Raw genomic sequence first — 13,633 nt, 5'->3', positions numbered from 1 at the left:
TAGTGAGTGGATTAAGCGCATGTGGCACAAAGCGCAAGGACCAGCCTAAGGATCCCAGTTCGAGCCCCAGCTCCCCACCTGCAGGGGAGTCGCTTCACAGGTGGTGAAGCAGGTCTGCAGGTGTCTGTCTTTCTCTCCCCTCTCTGTCTTCCCCTCCTCTCTCCATTTCTCTCTGCCCTAACAACGATAACCTCAATTAACAACAACAATAATAACTACAACAATAAAACAAGGGCAACAAAAGGGAAAATAAATATTTTAAAAATTAAAAAAGAAGCCCCCACACAACAGGATGCAGCTGGATGAAACCAGGCTTCTTTTTCTTTGTTTCTAGTAGAGAGAGAGAATGAGAGGGAGAGACACAAAGACACCTGCAGCACTGCTCCACCTCTCCTGAAACCTCACCTCCACAAGTGGGGACTGGGGGCTTGAACCTGGGTCCTCACATGGTAAGATGCGCACTCTACTGTGGGAGCCACCAGCCAGCCCCTCAAGTTAGGTTTTTCGGATTGTGTACCACAACTGCATCCATGGGGGGCAGAGGAGTCTCTCTCTGCAGCCCAACTGTTAACGTCAAAACTGAATCTAACGTGGGGGGGAAAAGCCCAACTCCCAATGGCAAGCCTACTAGCACCTGTCTCCCATGCGGCAGGAACACTCAGCTTCTTCCCATGCCGCCATCTGCAGCCCTGGGAAACACCGGCCGCCAGGCCCCAGAAAGCAGGCGGCTCAGGGCTCTCAGCCCCACCCCACCCGGAAGGACAGGATCAGCTTCCGCCCAGGATAATGCCTGGCTTAGGATTCATTCCTGGTTATCTGGGAGCTCCAAGAAGAGGACAGGCCTGTAGCGCAGCGGGTTAAGCGCACGTGGTGCAAAGCGCAAGGACCGGCAGAAGGATCCCGGTTCGAACCCCCGGCTCCCCACCTGCAGGGGAGTCGCTTCACAGGCGGTGAAGCAGGTCTGCAGGTGTCTGTCTCTCTCTCCCCCTCTCTGTCTTCCCCTCTTCTCTCCATTTCTCTCTGTCCTATCTAACACAACAACTACTACAACAAAATGAACAACAAAAGGGAATAAATAAATATTTTTAAAAAGAGAAAAAAATGCAGCCCAAAAAAAAGGAGAGAGGCTGAAGGTGACGCCCAGCTCTTGCCAGTGAATTGAGTGGACGAAGAGGCTTTCAGGGCCGGGGCTCTTCCCCTGCCAGCAGCTCCCTAATGCCATGGCCACTAGGGGGCGCCCCGACCTCACGGATTAGCATGGGGGCAGCGGTAGAATCCTCAACCTGCTGCTGGACACCCTGAGAAGGGGCAGCCACTCTGGTGTGGAGGCCGGTGGAGTGCATCCGTGTGAAGCCGTGTCTGACAGGAGACCGCCTAGTGCCTCCCGGAAGAGGAGAGACATTGGTGGCTGTCAGTGTGCATGCCTGGCCTCTCATCCCTGTCTACTGAAGGGGCACTCTGCCTCTCTCAGATCCCACCTCACACGACTGGGTGGGAGAACACGCCGAGGCTCAGCGACGTGGCGAGAGTCGGCCCTCAGTACCATGGTCCGTCCTTCCATCCCCATCCCCGTTGGTAATCAGCCCCCTCCTTCAGCTGCTGTCTAGGGGGAGGTGCCCCAGGCAGCTGCCTCACTCAAGTCATTGAAGGAAACGGACGCTCATTCCCAGGTCTCTCGTGGGACTGTGTGCTTTGGAGGACCCTTAGTAGAGTGAGGCCTGGGATGCTGAGGGCCCAGGACTTGAGTCAGTGCAGAGACACCTGTGTGCCGCTCCACCGCTTTGGAAGCTTCCCTCCCCCGGCTGCTCCCCTGGGGCCACACACGGGGGGCTGGGGGGGCGTGGTGCCCACACACGTGAGAAAGCTCTACTGGTGAGCCACTCCAAATCCCCTACATTTTTTCTTCTTCTTTTTTAAAGATTTTATGTATTCACAAGAAAGAATGGAAGAAGGATCACTCTGGCATGTGCTGCGCCAGAGGCCTCGTGCTCACAAGTCCTGCACTCTACCCTTCTTGCCCTCTCCTGCAGACCTCACGAGTGACTAGAGGGCCTGTTGTGTCCACGCATTGTCCTCAGAGATCTCTGACGGGACACAGGTGCTCAGCTGTTCCCCGCAGCAGTGGAGACGGTCCAGGGAGCCACAGCCCTGCCTCCGCCCCCGACGTGTCCACGCACGCACCGGCCAGGCCTGGGGTTCAGGAAGCACACGGCGGTGAAGCACTGCTGACCCCTGAGCACCTCCTGCCTCTGGGGGCCCACAGTGCATGGGGGTGGCTCTAGGGGTGAGAAAGCCCCCTGACATTTCATGCAGTGGGGGTGCCCAACTGGGCGTCTCTCCAGGCTGGCAGCTGTGAAAAGCCCAGAAGAACAAAGCAGTGACAGCAGAACAAAGCAGCACCTCCTCTGACAGGCCACATGCAGCCCTGCAGCAGCTGCCCCCACGGAGCACACCACCCCCCTCCCTCTCTCCCTCCCCCTCCCCTAGTGGCCCCCTTTGTCATTCTCAGGGGGAGAAAGCTGCAGGCAGCCCTGCATCTTCTGTGTCAAGGAACAAGATTGGGGAGTGCAAGATTCAGTCACCTCCTTCCAAATGGCGCCCTGACCGCCAACCCGGGCACAGCCGCCTCCTCCCCGTTTCCCTCGGACCCCAGAACTGGCTGGAATGTTCCTAACACCAGTGGGGCGGGAGGGGGTCTTGGGGGGGCCAGTCCCCACACCCCACATCTAGCAGGGCCGTACTTGGTGCCGAGCAGGTGCAGAAGGTACAGAGGAGGGTCTCCTTTGTAAGCAAAGTCAGGGAGGGGAGGAGTGAACGCTGGTCACCTTTCAGGCGGAGGACTCACCTGGCGGGACAGCAGCCACCTCCTCGTGGACCTTAAATGCGGCCCCTGGCAGACGCTGCCTCCCCATGTGGAACCGGCACAGAGCGTCCCTGGGAAGCGTGTGGCTCGCAGCAGTGTACAGGACTTGCCTGGAGAAGCACCACTGACTGAACGGCTGCTCCGGTCTGTTCGCTCCTTCCGTCTTTGGCATGCAGCCATCACCCCAAAAAGAAGCCCTCGACCACTGAGCCGCTACTTGCCGCCACGCCGCCAGCCTCCAGCCCACTCTCTCGTCCCTATGGAGAGCTGGGGCAGCTCATGTAAGCGGGTCCTACGGTGAGCGCTCGGTCTTTAAGATTTCCCCTGCAGTCCTCATCTGCACCACCCTAAGCTCTGATGACACTGGGCGTTCAGTCAGCGGTGCCTGAGGATCGCACCCCTTAAGGTTTTCCAAAGTGTGCAAGCCATTTCACAGCCCTCCAGCAGGCGAGGGCTCCGGTATCTCCACGTCTCTGCGCACAACCTCCTCGCTCTTGGAACAGCGCTGCTAGAGGGTGTGAAGTGGCACCGCCATGCAGTGCTGCTCTGCGTTTCTCGAAGCACCCGTGACACTCGGCATCTTTTCCTGGGCGTGCTGATAGCCCCCGCTCAGCTCCGGATTACAGTGGTTCCGGAGATTGAAGCTGGTACCTCAGAGCCTCAGGCATGAAAGTCTTGTATAACCACTGTGCCATCTCCCTGCCCCTGTGGCAGCTGCTCTCATTAACCGATTCCCCAGTGAGAGCACAGAGGCTAAGGAGGGAGTGTGGCCACTGGGAGCTGAAACCAGAACTCAGCACCAGGGTCCAGGCCGCTCCCTTCCCCATACCTAGATGCCCTCGGTGCTGCCCCTTAGTGTTTTGTGGAAAGCACAGGCCAAAGAAACCTGACCTTGGCCAAGTGCGTCCTTGTCTCTGGGCCTCAGTTTCCCTTCTGTAGAAGAGGCTGCAGATCTCAAAAGCTCTTTCTTGCTGAGACCGAGAGAGCCTCAGCTCCAGCTCCGTCATCTCCCTTTCTTGCCGGGGAAGAGCAGCCTCCCAGCCAGAGCAGCTCCTCATGGAAGGCACACCCCACCTCTTGGGCCCCCCCCCCACCACCTGCGGGGCCAGGCAAGTGCCGGCAGGGCTTATGTGAGAGGGCGGCCTCCGCCTGCCACCAGCTTTCTTCACAAGTGCCACCGCGAAGCTATTTGAGAATCAGCTTGCTAAGCACCTGGCTCTAAGTGGGCCTCTCCCCTCCCTGCCCAGAAGCAGAGCGCTCCTGGCCTCACCCACAGCGGTGGGCAGGGACATGCTGTGTCGCCCTGGTGGTCTCAGACCAGGGTGGGGCAAGCTTTCTGGAAGAGGGCCAGCTGGTAACACTTGGCTTTGCAGGTGTTCAGTCTGTCACATCTGCTGAATTCCACTCTTGTTGCACTAGAGCCTCCAAGGGCCAGGGAGACAGCGCGGTGGTGACACTCAGAGCTGCATGGGCGGGCTCCCAGCTCCCATTCCCAGCACCGGAGCTGACAGTGCCCTGGTCAGAAGCAAATCAGAACACCCACAGTCACTGTGTTGACCTTCCCCCCAAATCCAAAAGAAGAAAATTATTCCTCTTTTAAAAAGTTATTTTACTTTGGATAGAATGAAGAGCAATCAAGAGGGAAGGGACAGGTAGAGAAGGAGTGAGAAAAAGAAACACCCGCAGCCCGGCTGCACTTGTGAAGTTTCCCTCCTGCAGGTGGGGCCAGGGGCTTGAACCCGGGTCCTTGTACGTGGTAATGTATGCAACTCAACCATGCACCACCACCCTGGCCCCCCCTTTTTTTGTGAGTTAGAAAGTGAGGAGAGAGACCAGTACCAGAGCACTGCTGAACTCTGAGCATGGCAGTGCCGGGGACTTGAATCTGAGCCAGTGGGAACAGCCATCCTGTCAGTCAGCATTCACCCAGTCAAGTGGTCTGTGGTCCTGAAGTTAGGAAAAGTGAAAAAGGAACCCAGGGCCTCAGGCATGCAAGCCCAGTGTCACGTGCAAGTCTAACTCACTTTACTACCTCAGGCACGCAAGCCCAGCGTCACGTGCAAGTCTAACTCACTTTACTACCTCAGGCACGCAAGCCCAGCGTCACGTGCAAGTCTAACTCACTTTACTACCTCAGGCACGCAAGCCCAGCGTCACGTGCAAGTCTAACTCACTTTACTACCTCAGGCACGCAAGCCCAGCGTCACGTGCAAGTCTAACTCACTTTACTACCTCAGGCACGCAAGCCCAGCGTCACGTGCAAGTCTAACTCACTTTACTACCTCAGGCACGCAAGCCCAGCGTCACGTGCAAGTCTAACTCACTTTACTACCTCAGGCACGCAAGCCCAGCGTCACGTGCAAGTCTAACTCACTTTACTACCTCAGGCACGCAAGCCCAGCGTCACGTGCAAGTCTAACTCACTTTACTACCTCAGGCACGCAAGCCCAGCGTCACGTGCAAGTCTAACTCACTTTACTACCTCAGGCACGCAAGCCCAGCGTCACGTGCAAGTCTAACTCACTTTACTACCTCAGGCACGCAAGCCCAGCGTCACGTGCAAGTCTAACTCACTTTACTACCTCAGGCACGCAAGCCCAGCGTCACGTGCAAGTCTAACTCACTTTACTACCTCAGGCACGCAAGCCCAGCGTCACGTGCAAGTCTAACTCACTTTACTACCTCAGGCACGCAAGCCCAGCGTCACGTGCAAGTCTAACTCACTTTACTACCTCAGGCACGCAAGCCCAGCGTCACGTGCAAGTCTAACTCACTTTACTACCTCAGGCACGCAAGCCCAGTGTCACGTGCAAGTCTAACTCACTTTACTACCTCAGGCACGCAAGCCCAGCGTCACGTGCAAGTCTAACTCACTTTACTACCTCAGGCACGCAAGCCCAGTGTCACGTGCAAGTCTAACTCACTTTACTACCTCAGGCACGCAAGCCCAGTGTCACGTGCAAGTCTAACTCACTTTACTACCTCAGGCACGCAAGCCCAGTGTCACGTGCAAGTCTAACTCACTTTACTATCTCCTCAGTCCTATTACTTGTCTTTTGATCGTTTTCAACCACTTGAAATGAAAAAATCATTTTAAATACAGCTTCTGGGTCATATTCAGAAGATGATGGGCTGCATTTGGCCTAGACTTTTGCTTTTTCATTTGAAATATTTGTTCTTAGTACAGGAGTGATATATTTTGACTACAGTATATGTAGAAATTCATGACATGTGAATAAAGCAAAATTACAGTCTCCCATAATTTCAATCTCCCAAGATAACTTCTATTGCTAGGCATGTATTTTTTCGATCTATCCATCCATCCATCCATCCATCCATCCATCCATATTAATGACATCTCATGTGATAGTCACTAGCTCCTTGCAGCTACTGAACTGAAAACTAAAATCAGATGCAGTTCAGTTCTTCAGCTGACTAGTGCTCCAGGCCGTGTGTCCAGTCCTCACCTGTGACTAGTGACTCCCACAGATCGCTCAGCACAGAGACACAGAGACAGCATTTCCTCCATAGGAAGTCCTGTTAGACACTTCAACAGCAAGCAGAGCAGGGCCAGGTGAGCCCTGTTTGTGGATATCCTGGTTGGCTTAATATTTTGAAACAACACTTTTTTTTTTTTTTTTTTTTACCAGAGCACTGCTCAGCTCTGGCTGATGGTGGTGCGGGGAACTGAACCTGGGACTTTGGAGCCTCAGGCATGAGAGTCTCTTTGCATAGCCATTATGTTATCTACTGTCAGCCTGAAACAACACTTTCATACACTGTTGAATGCCTACGTTTTAGAGGAGACATTCTAGTCTGTGCTGCCCATATTGCTCGAGGCCTCAAAGTTCCTGGAATACTTTTTTTTTTAACTGATTTAATAATGATCAACAAGACCATAGGATTTAAAAGGGGTACAATTCCACGCAATTCCCACTGCCACAGTTCCATGTCCCATCCCCTCTACTGGAAGCCTCCCTATTCTTTGTCCCTCTGGGAGTAGAGACCAGTGAACTTTATGGGGAGCAGAAGGTGGGAGCTCTGGCTTCTGTCATTGCTTCTCCACTGAACATGGGTGTTGGCAGGTGGATCCACACCCCCAGCCTGTGTCTGTCTGTCCCTAGTGGGGCAGGGCTCTGAGGAGGTGGGGTTCCAGGACACAGGTGAGGACATCCGTCCAGTGAAATAAGGTTGGCGTCATGGTAGCATTTACAGCTTGGTGGGACTCCCTGCTTCCTTTGTCCTTTTCAGCCTCCGTTTGCCAACCTAAGAGTGGGTTATGTGGCTCTGCCTGGGTTCCATCTCCTGCATGCTTCCTCCACCCATGGCCTGGAAATCCTGCCTCACCCAGAACTCCCAGGTCTAAAGCCGCCTCCCTACAGAGCATGTGACAGGTGTTCTCTTCTGGCTGCCATCTTGGCTCCCCACCCCCACCCCCTGATACATTTTTCCCTCAACTTTTGACTAAAAACAACAGTGTGAAAAGAAGCCACTGTCATTGGGTTTGCACCACTCACATCAGAGTTGTACAAGTCGCAAGGCCAAAGGGTAAGCTTTGCCTGTACAACACTGTTACTAGGGGTCCTTGTACTTGGTAATGTACACAACTCAAGCATGCACCACCACCCAGCCCCTCCTCTTTTTTGTGAGTTAAAAAGTGAGGGGAGAAAGAGAGAGAGAGAGGGAGGGAGAGGGGCCAATACCACAGCACTGTGGAGCTCTGAGCATGGCAGTGCCGAGGACTTGAATCTGAGCCAGCTCCTCCCCAGAAAAGCTGGCTGTTTCTTGCCCTCATTAGCAATTCAGCCCACTTCCTGGAAGTCTCTGCTCATCAGGATGGTGAAGCCATCTTGGCAGGTGACAGTTTCCCACCTAAGCTTTCGCTGGCCCTTCCTTGACAGACTTGATGTCTTCCCTCCCCGGCTGATGGGCCACTTTGTCTCTTGGTCTGTCTTGGGCAGTAACGGAGACGGTCACCTGCACAGCTGGACGACTAACGCCAACCTAGCGGTAAGGGCAGCAGACCACAGGGTGGGCAAGCTGGCTCGGTCACTGGCAGCCATGTGGTGGCCAGTGGTGTTTTCTCTCTGTGCCTTTGAATGTTCGTGTTTATCGTTTCCTCTGGATTTACTCTAGTCACAAACCACACTAGAAGGGAAGCCTTTCGGAGGCGGTTTTTGTCTCACCTGTTTGCTTTACGTTGATCATAACTCCTTCATCCCCAAGGCTGCAATCCTCCTTACCCCATCAGAGATGGCTGGGAAGGAATCTTCTGCAGATGGTCACCTGCTTGGCTGAGGAGGGAACCCTAGCTGTATTCTTTCTTGGCCTTTGGTGGGCTGCACTCTCCACCCGCTCGTTGGATGGGGGCACGTGGCGGTCTTGCTCCAGCGGGTGGGCTCCTGTGCCACAGACCAGCCTGGAGTGAGGGAGAGGACCTGCTTTGCCGGTGCACGGGGAGCCTCATGCTGTGGCCTCTCTAGGGGCCGGGGGACGCCACAGAGGTCAAGGCCTGGTGAGGACTGCAGCTCTCACTTGCTGAGTGCGGCCCACTGTCCTGCCCGCTGAGCCCCGGGGAGAAGGCACGTGGGCTCGCGGAGCGGGACGGCCAGGGGCCCCTTCCCCAGCCCTGCCTGGCCGGGATGGGGGGCCAGGGTCTGGGGCGCGGAGTGCCAGAAACAGGGGCGTCGAGGACCAGGTCGCTGCAGCCCGCCGAGCTCCCCACCCCCACCAGCTCGCCCGCCCGCCCGGGCCGGCAGGGTCCTCCGCCCCCCGCGCCCCCTCCTCCAGGCAGCCGGTAGCCCACCGCGGGGGCCGGACTCTGCCCCCCCCTCCCCCGGGGGCGGTGGCCCGTGGCGGGTGCGCTGATTGGTTGCGGCGCGCGCAGGGGCCGGGGCCGGCGGCGCTGATTGGCCGGAGCGGCTGGGCGGAGCCTGGGAGCCTGGCGAGTCGCTGGGGGAGGCCGGGCAGAGCGAGCGAGCGCGCGCACCCGAGCCCAGGCAGCGCGCCCACCGGACCAGGACCGGGACCCGCATCCCGAGCCCGATCCGCGAGCCGGCTCCCGCAGCCGGGGCCTGCAGGCAGGTAAGCGCCGGGCTGCGTGGGACCCAGCTGGAGCCCCCGGGCCTGCCCCCAGGCCGCGAGACCGGGGCATCCTCCCCGCAAGGTGCGGCCCCTGCCCGAAAACAGCGCCCTCCAGAAATGGCTCTCTCTCCTGGCCCTGGCTCTAGAGAGAGCGTCCCCTCCCTGATGACCCCTGAGAACAGAATGTGCCCTCCCAAAAAAAAAAAAAATTTAAAAAACAGAAGTTGGGTCCGACCCTCCCCAGCCAGGCCCCTGGGGTCTCCTCCCCTGTTTGCGGACCCGTTCCCTCTCCCTCCTGAGTGTGGGGGTCAGCTCAGGGGAGCAGTGTGCGCCCATGTGGAAGATGGGGCGCCCAGGTCGTCTGGAGGGTGGGGGAGAAGGAACCCGCAGGGCCCACTTCTGCATGGCACCCTCAGACTTCTCTGCAGCCCCCGCCTCAGGGATTTGCTTGTAGGAGGGGAAGAGCCCCTCTCCTCCCAGCCAGAACCCCTCTGCAGTCAGAGGAGACGCGATCGCCCCCACACTGAAGGCATTCCGGGGGTTCCCTCTAAGTCCAGGGAAGACGGAGCCGGGTGCTTTCCAGCAGGGAGGGGGTCTGGCCTCACCCCTGCTTGGGTTCAGAGCCTGCACTGCTCCCTGCCAGCCGGACCTGGACTCTGCTGTTCCCAGCTCACCTCTCCTCAGCGGGAGGTTTGAGGTGTCAGGACCCTGGGAGCCTAGAGACCCCTTGGGGAGCCTCCAAATTGTGGCCGGGGAGAACCAGCAAGGACTCCACCACACATGGAGACTGTGTCAGAGCCCACCCACCCCCGTCCCAGCTTCTCTGGCTCTTCTCCTGGGGAGGGGGAGTTGAGACGGAGAGAAGGACCCCAGTGGGTTCCCTGGGGCTGCCCCCACTTCGGCCCCTCCCCACCCCACTCTGTGGGCATTGCCTGGCGGAATCCTCTGGGCGCTCAGCCAAGGAGATGGCTGCCGCCGAACCAGCCCCAGGGGCCAGGGACAGGGGGGGGGGCACGGTGCTGGTGCTGCAGGGACTAGGGGCAGCGGGGGGGGGGGGGGGGCCGGGAGGGGGTGCAGGGAAGGAGACGGCAGGACACTCTGTCTTGCCGTCTGGAGCTGTACCCGCCGAATGGGCATGGAAAGTGCAAGATGCCCCAAAGGGCCTCCCCAGGGCGAGGCCGTGCCCAGTCCTGAGGGAGACCACGGCCCCTACCTCAAAGGGCCCCTCCCGGGAGCATCTGCCCCTCCACTTGGCAGCCCAGCAAACACAGGCGCAAAGAGAGACGAGACCAGTTCAAGGTCACCCAGCATCGGGTGGCAAAGCCGCCCACAGCCTCCGTGGGGTGCTGGGGTCCCCGTGCTGCCCCCTGCTCACTTCTACAGCCAGGACTGCTGGGCACTGGAGGCACGGAGACCCTGGGAATGCCACCAGCCTCTGGGAGGGGGCAGAGCTGGAGGTCAGGCCACCTGGTGGACCCCTCCCCGGGCAGCACGCTACCCCCTCCCCTCGGAGGTGGGGGGGGTGATCTTGCTACCAGATGCAGGCCTGCGGTGTGCGAGCCCAGCGTGGTGCGTGGCTGCATTTGGGGAGAACTTTGAGCAGGGCCCCAGGAAGTCACACCCCACCTTCGCCTCTGCACCCTCGTGGGCCTCCGGCCCCGGGGGCCATCCCCACCCAGTTCAGCCCGGTGCCCTGCCTCTTCCTGGAGCTCTGGGCAGGGAGAGCGAAGGCTTGGCAGCAGGCTTCTGGTCCCAGACCCTGCTTGAGGTGGGCACTCCTCTGCCTTCAGCTCAGAGAGGAGAGAGGGGCTTGCTGCTCCGTGGCTCCGGGTTAGAGGCTGGCAGTAAGCCAGGGCACCCAGGACAAAGTTCAGCCTCCCCACCCCCTGCAGTGCAGCAGGGGCCAGCTGGGCCTTATCTGGGGCCGAGCTGCTCCTTCAGGAGTGATTGCAGAGAAATCATTAACCCTCCTGCCCCTTCTGCCCTTCTGTGACTGGCTCCCCACCGCCGTTCTGAGCAAGTTGAGTTCACCCTGGTAACGTGTGTGTGTGTGTGTGCGCGCGCGGCAGGCAAATGAATGGGAGCAATGGTTAGAACGACAAACTGAAGGTCAGGGGACCTCTAGGGCGGGGCTGCTTTCAGGGAGTCTCCAGGCACCAAGGCAGCAAGCTGGGGGCAAGGTGGCGTCCCCCCAGAGAGGTGGGGCACTGTGGCCCCGGAAATGTGGGGCTGGGGTCAGGTGGAGCCCGGCCCAGATGTGTCCCACGTGGCCCGCACCGGCCACCTGCCTCCAGACTCAGGCTTTGAATGCGCTGGGTCTGGGGGTGGGTCTCCTCCCTCTGCTGCCGGCGTTCGGGGCCTGGTCATTCTCTGTTTGTTGGGAGGCTGCCGTGTGCCTTGTAGGGTGTTTGGCACTGGCCGTGGTCCCTTCTTCCTTGATGCCAGTCAGAACTGCTTGTGACAACACTCTGGGCCTCTGGATGTCCCCAGGGATGGGGAACCCCCTGCAGACACACACACGCTGAGCCCCGCCGGCCTAACCCAGGGGTGTCGTGTACAGGTGATGGTGATACTCCGCATGGGACAGCAACCTCCTGGCTCCCCCTCTCCCCGCTTCTTACCAGGGTGGGTGGCCTCTCGCCTCGGGAAGTCTTACCCCCTCCCTCACCTGCAGTCCTCACCTTCTCAGGCACCACAGCAGGTCCCCTTCACAGCAAACCCTGGCTCTCAGGGGTTCAAGGACTTGTCTGAGGGCTCTAGCCCTGCCTGCTAGAGGCCAGAGAGCCAGTCCCTTCCAGACACAGCCCTCCTGGGAGTCTCCTGCACATGGTCACCTCTCTCCACTCGTGAGCTGCGCACCTTTGGCCCAGCCACCCCATTTCCAGGATCCTCCTGTGGACTTGCCGCCGGGCACAGGATGGAGGGGCAGGAAGACTCTCTCTGCTCTCTGCAGGAGGGCCCTGGGGGGCCATGCGGGAGGGGCCCTCTCCGAAAAGTGAGCTGTCTTTCCACAGAGCATGGGAAAGACCCAGAAAAGGGCACCCAGGCCTGTTGTTTAGTGGAAACAAGTCACAAGGTGCCCACATTCCCAAACGCCCATTTGAGGTGGCGGTGGTGCTTAGTGAAGCCTGGATGAGGGAGGGGTTCCTGTGTGTGAGTGGGTCTGCTCACTGGAGAAGGAAAGAATCCCCCAGCCGACTTCTTGTGCCTCAGAAACTTGCAGGGCAGATAGCTCGCCTGGCAGAGCACACTTTACCTAAGTGCTCGAAGACCCAGGTTCAAGCCCGGGTACCACCTGGGAGCAGCAGTCATGGCACCAGGGAAAGGTCCCTGAACAGTGGAGTGCTGCCGTGTGTGTGTGTGTGTGTGTGTGTGTGTGTGTGTGTGTGTGTGTGTGTGTGTGTGTGTGTCCCTCCCCCTCCCTCTCCCTCCCTCCCTCTCCCTTCTGCTTTTCTCTCTCTCTGAAATCAAAAAGGAAAGAGAAAGCATCTGCCCGGAGCAGTGGCTGCTCAGATGCAAAGGCCTGCCAGACAAAATAAATGAATGAATAAATAGCTCACAAAACAGAGTGCACAGGCAGCGTACCAGACTTTCATGCCTGAGGCTCAGCATCACTGCGTCACCACGTTAAGCCAGAGATCTGGCTTTTTCTCTCAGTAAAACAAACCTAAAACATGTTTTTAAAAACTGCAAAGCTCAGAAACTGGACATTCTGGCAGTGGGATGTCCCCCACCCCCCAGTTCAGAACCAGGAAACTGTTTTACCCCCACCCACAGTAGCATGAGCCTGACAGCCCCTCTCCCCCTACTCCATCTTGCTGGGAGGTGCTGTGACCAAGGAACCCCAAGCCTTTGAAATTCCAGATTGTTCTGTCCTGTCCCCTCTTCACTCCTCCCGCACCCCACCCCACCCCAAGATAGGAAGTGAGCAGAGAGCCAGCTTCAGCCAGCCTGATGGCCTTGGGCTATGGTAGCTTTATCTCTCTATTTCCTTTCCCATCTTTAAAAGGGGGGAGGGGTGTTGGCTAGCCAAGTCAAGACAAGAGCTGTGACTAGAGTGACTGCAGGCGTATTTGGGAAGCAGAAGACTCCCACCACCACTCTTCACAAGTAGAGAGAGGTGACTGTGTGCAGGAGACTCCCAGGAGGGCTGTGTCTGGAAGGGACTGGCTCTCTGGCCTCTAGCAGGCAGGGCTAGAGCCCTCAGACAAGTCCTTGAACCCCTGAGAGCCAGGGTTTGCTGTGAAGGGGACTTGCTGTGGTGCCTGAGAAGGTGAGGACTGCAGGTGAGGGAGGGGGTAAGACTTCCCCAGGCAAGAGGCCACCTGCCCTGTTAAGAAGAATCCCACCACCCCTTGTCTTCGAATTTATTGCATGTGTTAATAGAATCCAACTGAGCGCATTCTAAAGGGGGGGGCGGTGGCAGCCGCCTACCTTCCCCTCACCGGGTGGTGGTTGTACGGCTTGGTATAGAACCTTGTCTGAGTGATGTCAGCCCTGGGTGTCCCCCCTCCTCTGCTGCCCGTCCCCCACCCTGCCCCACTGCAAAGAGCTGGAGGGCAAACCTCGCCACTTGGGGAGAGCTTTCTGGAGACATAGCTGAATGAATCACTGCCCTGCACCCCCAGCCACCACCAGGTCCTCCCTGACACCCTGGCCGGAGGACAGGAGGGGATTCCGAGTGGG

The 13,633-nt window shown here is 58.2% G+C and overlaps 1 protein-coding gene across 3 annotated transcripts in view; it reads left to right on the top strand.

Moving 5' to 3' along the window:
• The window catches only part of ABAT (4-aminobutyrate aminotransferase), a 114,924-nt gene that overhangs the window by 51,756 nt on the left and 49,535 nt on the right, over nucleotides 1–13,633 (top strand). The window contains exon 1 of one of the 3 annotated variants that reach the window (XM_016192246.2): nucleotides 8,827–8,947. The exons of 1 other annotated variant lie outside the window; for it this stretch is intronic. The gene's annotated coding sequence lies outside the window, so the exon portion shown is untranslated. Of the gene's footprint in view, nucleotides 1–8,826; nucleotides 8,948–13,633 lie in introns of those variants that run through there. One more of the 3 variants, XM_060172398.1, reaches the window with a different exon arrangement.

Source organism: Erinaceus europaeus, chromosome 15 (genome assembly GCF_950295315.1).
Source record: "Erinaceus europaeus chromosome 15, mEriEur2.1, whole genome shotgun sequence".
Taxonomy (NCBI): Eukaryota; Metazoa; Chordata; class Mammalia; order Eulipotyphla; family Erinaceidae; genus Erinaceus; species Erinaceus europaeus.
This window is presented reverse-complemented; position numbering and strand designations above follow the sequence as displayed.